This window comes from Pangasianodon hypophthalmus, chromosome 3 (assembly GCF_027358585.1).
Source record: "Pangasianodon hypophthalmus isolate fPanHyp1 chromosome 3, fPanHyp1.pri, whole genome shotgun sequence".
In the NCBI taxonomy this organism is placed as follows: Eukaryota; Metazoa; Chordata; class Actinopteri; order Siluriformes; family Pangasiidae; genus Pangasianodon; species Pangasianodon hypophthalmus.
Window position 1 is genome coordinate 1,602,501 of NC_069712.1, and position 7,500 is coordinate 1,610,000.

The 7,500-nt window shown below is 44.2% G+C and overlaps 1 protein-coding gene across 5 annotated transcripts in view; it reads right to left on the minus strand.

Annotated features, from left to right (window-relative positions):
- The window catches only part of cntln (centlein, centrosomal protein), a 108,213-nt gene that overhangs the window by 44,178 nt on the left and 56,535 nt on the right, over positions 1–7,500 (minus strand). The gene's annotated exons all lie outside the window — the stretch shown is intronic.

Below are 7,500 nucleotides of genomic sequence, written 5' to 3' on the forward strand. Positions count from 1 at the left end.
CCCTGGAGAGCTGCAATGACACTCCCGAGAAGACGCGGCTGCCAGAGATGGAATTAGCCGCTGGAGTTTGGAGACATCCGCCAATAGAGAAATTAGTTATCGATCGGAGGCTGGTTAGCACTGCGCAATGCAGATTTAATTTAATAAAGAGGCTTTATAGAGAGAGAGAGAGAGAGAGAGAGAGAGAGACTTGGCTTCAGGTGCACGCTGCATCAGATCTTTCATACTTTCCTTCAGAAAGGAGTGACGTCGTATTATTAATACTGATAAACATGTTGCACTTGTTAGGCGTGTGTTAGCGATAGGTGAAGACAGGGACGTTGCTGAAAAGTCATTAATGTCAGCTGTGGGCTTTTAATAAGAGCGCTGTCTGCAGGTAATGCTGCTCTCTCTGGCTGTGCCGCTGCGCTGAGGTGAGTTTATTAGCGCTCCAGCTGCAGAGACGCCGCAGTCGGTCTCCCCTGACCCCCCGACAGCCGCTCAATTAAAACACAGTGACTGCGGCGCCTCTTTTCATGTCAACAGCGTATAATTGTTTTCTGAGATGTTGCTAACTCCCAGCGCCGCCTCCCTCCACCTCCACCTCCTCCTCCTCCTGCTCCTGCTCGCTCTCGAGCTCTGAATAACTCCATTTGAATAACAGATGTTTATTTGCTAGGCTAGGTCGCTCCCACAGGACGCTTAGCGGAGCCTTCTGAGCCGCTCGGATAGCTCGCGGAATAAATAAATAAAGACGCGGCGGGCGGTGGAAGGGTTTCAGGGGTCGAGATCCTGCCGTTCTCGGCTCGCTGTGATCGGGACAGCGGACGCCGCCAATCACAAACTCTCACGCTTAATGAGAAATGACCAGAGAGAGGGAAAAAAACCCAAAAAAAAAACATGTGAAACTAAAAAATAAAATAAAGCAGTGTACTGTACATCAACCTTAATTCATACACACGCTCTGAAAACGCAAGCTGATTGGACGATAATTTAACACATGATCTCAGAGACATGTGCAGTTTATTTCTCCTCAGCTGCGTTTAAAATATGTGCTAAAATAAAGAGAAATAAACTACACGTGTCTGAGATCTGAGATCTGTTAAATTATTGTCCAATCAGCTTACAGACTGTCAGTGACGCCGTTCCCAAGACGATAACGTGGAAATTCCTGCTCTCTTATTTTATTTAGTAATTTTTATTCAATGTAGAGATTGAGAAGTGTTTTTTTTTTTGCACATTAAAGTACAAACATTTTTTGAAACAAGGGACCATTTTAAATGTAAAATAAATAAATAAACACATAAACAAAACAACAACAAAAAAACCTAATACTGATTTAAAAAAAAAAAAAAAAATGAGATTTTTTTTAAAGAACAGAATCCAGCTATTCAACATTTGTCTCGTTATTTAAACGTATGCATGCAGTATTTTGGTGATTTTCTGCAGCCATAGAGCTTTTTTTAAATTGAAATGAATTCCTAGGAACTTTCCACGCACAGAAGATATTTTTATGAGATTCAAGTTGACGTTATTTATAGAGGGACTTGTTTTCGAGTTACTGAGGTTTGGATTAAATCCGTTCAAACGCAGCTAGTAAATATATAAATATAATGCATTTAATAACGATTAATGCCTAAATGCATTACAGACTCTTCTCTACAGAACCACAGCATCAAAGTAAGAACTGTTACTAGTTTATATAAAACTAAATAAAGTCTTTTGAATGAGTGAAAGTTTTTTCTTCGGATGAGGTTGTATGTAATGTAGGACGTTTCACACCAGTATAAACACATCTAAAATAATATATACTTACTGAGAGCTAATTAAAACTTCATGCTCAATATGTTAATATCACAGAATTATCAGATAAAACTGTGTAATTCAGATACTGAGTGTGAAGCCTACATTAAAGACCCAGAGTGTTTAACTGCTCAGATTGTGTTCATCACTACTAATCATTTAAAAGACAAAACTTCTAGTGACTGTTGCTCACCACTACAGCGAAAAATAATATTAGAAAGATAAATTACAGCAATAAATAATGGAAAAGTAATAATAGCAGTCCTCCATGGCTGACTGTAAGCTAGCGTCTGGGACACGTGCTTGTACGGGAACGCCCACTTTTCACAAATCCGAGCAGATCCTGATCGAGAAATCATTTTTTTTAAACATCTATTTGTACATTATTTCCATCAGAAACTCTGGTTTCACTGAGAAATTTCACTGAGTCGCTTTACAAAGGAAAAATGATCTGCTTTTCTAGAAATGATCTATTATGTCGTCTGATAATGAGAATAATAATCCCTATATACAATAAAGTAGAAAAAAAGACCAGGATTGTTTTATTTTTATTTTAGAGAACTATTCTAGCATCATATCCAGAGCTAGAGGACGCAGTGTGAGGTGACGTCGTTCTGTGAGCAGCATGAGGTTATTTCTGAGCAAACGGACGTTGTGTGTTTTCACTCGCCGTGTCGTTCACATGACAGCTCTGCAAACGAACTCGCTACACGACCAGTCGATGGGATTGTCGTTACAAACGAGGCGTGTCACACAGGTTTAGCTCGGAGGCTTTCTCTTTTCTCTATCTCTCTCTTTATTTGTTAATATTGGAAAAACAAGCAGTTCTTCCTCTTCCTCGTGGTCTATCATTCGTTTCTGCACTGCGTCACACGTGGTTTATGTAGCATGCAATCTTTTCCTTGTAGTCGTGGAAACTGTTATGAAACTAGAATCGCGCCACCTGCAGTGCCGCAGCACTCGGACACTCGGACATGACGAACCCACAGCGAGTACGCAGGTTTCTAAACTCCTGAAGGTGGTTTTAACTTTGCACAACCCTCACAGATGTCATCTAGTGTTTGTGATCTTTATAAAAATTGCAGATAAAAATCTAATTTACTTCTTTATGTTCTTTAAACACCTGCATATTAACTCAACGTCTGTAACTGAACTAAATCTGAATCTCTAATATATTTGTGTTAAAATTACAAACACACTGCTAGTATTGAAAGCAAAATACTGAAAAAAACAATAATAGTAATAATAATAAGAAGAAGAAGAAGAAGAACACGCTACATGTATATGTGCATGTGTGTGTATGTGTGTGTACAAATCCAGACAAGTGATACAATACAACACAATACGATAAGCTGCTGAAAGGATTAGTCCCTGCATGGACGTGAAATTTAGATGTTGCTTATGGCGTTACTTTACAGTAAAAAAAAAACAAAACAAAACAAAAAAAAAAAAGAAACATGAACAATGGGTCATAATTGTGCAGCACTGGCTGCTCTTCTCACCCGAGAAAAAACTCTGTAAAATCTATAGATAGCCTCGAGGCATTCGTCCCCTCGCTGTCCTGCTCTTTTACCTGAGACAAGTCAGGCGCACAACAACTACACACCAAAACACTTCGGGGACTCTGAGCCAGAAACAAAACAACACAAAAAAAAATCAGCGTGAAAAAGAATCAAGGATCCTTTGCAGGGACCGAGGGGAACTGCGCTCTTGTCTGAGTCCAGAAAGCAGGCCCTGAGGTCAGACGAGTCCTTGGCCATCAGCTGAATCAGAGCGCTTCACAGAGATTTCAGCTCTGTGGCTGCAGGCGATACACTCCCGAGTCACAGATCCTCGTCCACCGGGGCCGCACACATCCAGATGGAGGCAGCGCTCAGCATTTAATTACCGTAAACACCGAGCGCATGTTTACACGGACACATCACGTCCCTCGGAAACAGCACTTTTTTAAAATTCTGATTCCTGCAAAGCAAAGCAAAACAGGATTTTCTCGGTTTGTAAAAAAATAAAACCCCTGACTGTTTAGGAAGAATACGAGTGATATCTTAATATACGGACGATCACGGCAGGACACAATTATATCTCTTAAAATAAAACCGTGTTAAATCATTGTGGTTTTTTTAATCATTTATTAACAAATAATTGATGGAAGGGGGCACTCGCCATCAAAACACACATTAAACATTCACATTTGGTGTGTTCTCAGTGCGGGACCCGAGGGCCAAAAGCCCCTCATTACTCCTAATACCTTTTAGCAATCAAGATGAAACGGCGAGAAAAAAAAAAAAAAAACACTCATCAGTGCAAAACGGGTAAACTTTATTAAACTTCATTAAAGTCAAACTCCCTGAGCACGTCTGTAATGGTCACTCTCAGCGGAGGCAGCGCTGAGCAAATCATCTCAAAGGCTTTTTTTCGCACCTAATGGCCGCCTAATTTATGCTTTGATGTCGTGTGAGTGTAGCCGTCTCTGGCTAAGGGCCCTGTTTACTCGGTTTATGAGGCCTAAATCATCTTCGTACCCACAGACCTTTAACTACAATTAACAAGCACGGACAACGAGAGTGCTAGATACACAGAAGGGGGGGTAGAAAGAGATTAACGAAGGAGGGGGTCGGGGTGGAGGGGTTGTGCAAATGATCTCAGCAAATGAACATTCTCAGCTTGCCGCACGACAAGGAGGAATCTGCAGTGGGAACGAGCCAGGCTCTCGGCTTTATTTGCCTTGGCAATTTACTTAATTTAACGCATTTTCCTCCAGAGTGCTCTCTGGCTCTGCTCTTAACGCCGGCTCGACGTCTTGCGTGTTGCCCCTGCCTTCCATCAGTACCACCTTGCTCTCTCCTGCTGGGTTTAATTTGCAATAAAGGAAAATGGTGGTCCCTTTCCACTTGGCAGAGACCTCACCCTTTGTGCCGAGATGAATCGAGAGGTTTATGAGACTTGCTCGTTGCAGCAGGCAAGAACTTTCTATTCCTGCGACCCAAAGAACAACCTGGAAACAGACTCTCCTCATTTGGACCTCACGCATGCTTTTTTACGGTTGTGGAGTGGACCAAGGCCGGCGGGGAGCGTCTGGCCACTAGGCGCTTGGTGAAGAAATGATTTCTGGGAGATGAGTGAACGCCTGCCCACCACTGCTGCTTAAGTATCGGGCAAGCCGCCTTCGCTGGCAATTAGACGTCCCAGAACTCCAGGCCGCGAGGAGGTAATTAACCATTAGCAGATCATTGCAACACTTCTGAGCGCAACCTTCACCATCGCAATCACTGTGGTACGGTCAGCAAAATGGCTGCGTGCCACTGCTCGGGCCCATCGGCTTCTTAAAGCGGGCATCCAGCTCTAATCGCCGCCTTTCAATGGTAATTTAGTTCACCGGGCCGCAAAACAGCTTGATAAAGAAACACAGCCTAATTACACCTCGCATCTTCCTACCATCCCTCTTCCTGCATGTAATGAATATACACAAGGGGGAGAAGACGGGGGGGGAGAGAGAGAAAGAGAGAGCAGGTGGAAGTGAAAGAGAATGATGAGATGATGGAGAGAGAAATAGAAAAGTGAGAATGACCGAAAAACTGTGTTTATAAAGCTTCCAAGTCATCTATGTTATTAAATCAGTGAGTCGAAACTAGCAGACATTTCTGCGCTCATCACAGGAGCTTCGTCAGGTGTAAAAGGCAGAGTTAATGAGAGGGAAAAAAAAAGAAGAAGAAGAAGTGTCTTGTTTGAGTTTAAAAATAAGGCAGCCTGCAGGGGACCTCTTGCATTCTCGATCACACTATGAGCCGGTAATGGTGGTAGGGGCCAGCCGAGATCAAAGCCAGTCGTGCGCGTTTCTTTTTTTTCTCCAAAGGAGAGCACGAGGCCATGTGGGTGAGTTTATTCAGCGTCCACTGAAGCAAACGCAAAGAGGATCAGCACTAACGCTGCAGGACTGCCACTGGGCAGATAGGAAGAAAGCAACTCCCTCGTGCTCCTCAGAGGTCACTCCAGGCAGGTCAGTCTCCCAAACACCAGACTTAAAAGCCCCTGGACTTAAAGTTTAAGGCCATTTCACACGTGGCCCAAATACTCGAGTCCAAAAGCAAGATCAATTCTGTGGTTTTTTTTCTTCACAGGTTTATTTCTGCACAGATACTTTTTTTTTTTCCAAAATGCAGACTGATTACAAAATTTTATACCTTACCTTTGCTGTGCAACAAAAATCCAACAGGTTCATCCCTTTATTGTTTTTGTTAATGTTTATGTAATTGTCAGATGAAGCTTTTCAGTCTACATAAAAATAATTCCACTTTTAATGAGAAATTAATCTAAAGGCCTTGTGTTTCTGCTGCAGATCACATCATGACCTCCTGCACCGAGTTTAATGTGACAGATTTAACCAATCACGTTTCTCAGAGCTCATCCCCAGGAGCAGACGGGTTTCATACATGGTACAGGGATTAATAGTAAGAACCTCAACAACAACAACCTCAACCATAGCCCCATAGCAACAACCTCAACCACAGCCCCTATAGCAACAACCTCAACCACAGCCCCACAACAACAACCTCAACCACAGCCCCTATAGCAACAACCTCAACTCCAGCCCCTATAGCAACAATCTCAGCCACATCCCCTATAGCAACAACCGCAACCACATCCCCTATAGCAACAACCTCAACTCTAGCCCCTATAGCAACAACCTCAACTCTAGCCCCTATAGCAACAACCTCAACTCTAGCCCCTATTGCAACAACCTCAACCACAGCCCCTATAGCAACAACCTCAACCACAGCCCCACAACAACAACCTCAACTCCAGCCCCTATAGCAACAACCGCAATCACAGCCCCTATAGCAACAACCTCAACTACATCCCCTATAGCAACAACCTTAGCCACAACCCCACAGCAACAACCTCTATAGCAAATATTAACGAATACTCCCGTCCCATTCTATATCCCAATACAAGCCTCAACCCCGTCACTCAAGTTCCATTTCCACTCCAGGAGGCTTAAACTGTTCCAATGCAGTGTTCTCAAAACGCAGCATCGACGTTTACATCTTACAGTCGCTCCGACTAATCCTTCCCGAATGCCACAGTGGCCCTTCTCTAGCCCCAGAATGCCCCTCTCCAGCCCTAGCAGCCCCAGTAGACCAACACCCAGGTAAAGCAGCACATTTGTGCCCTTTCATTGCCCCCAGAATCCCTTTCTCCAGCCCTATTCGCCCCAGGAGGCCAAATCTCAGGTACAGCACCCCTTCCCCACCGCAGAATCCCCGTTCTCCAGCCCCATCAGCAGCATCAGCGGGCCCTGAGCAGGCAGCGGCCAGCGCTAGGCCGTAATTAGCTTGGACAGCTCGAGCTCAGGCAGCCGGGCTACATCATAATGAGCTCAGCTGGGATTAGGAGGACAGGGCAGGGGGGGAACGGGGGGGTTCCTGGAACAGCGGGCCGGGGGTAGAGATCAAACAGGGGAGGGCCGGGCCACGCTGGCTGGCAGGGTTAGACCCCTCAGCTCAGCACAGACCAAATGAGGCCTGGCAAGCAGAGAGCCAAGGCGGCCTAATAAAGAACGACTCCTCCAGCAGACAAGAGCGGTGGTAATTAACACACACACACACGCACACACACACTGTCACAGAAATACACTGTTCTCCAGAGAGCACTCTATGAAACTGCTCAGAGCTTCTTTGGATTCTGGATAAGAAAAAAAAAAAAACACCACGTACGTGA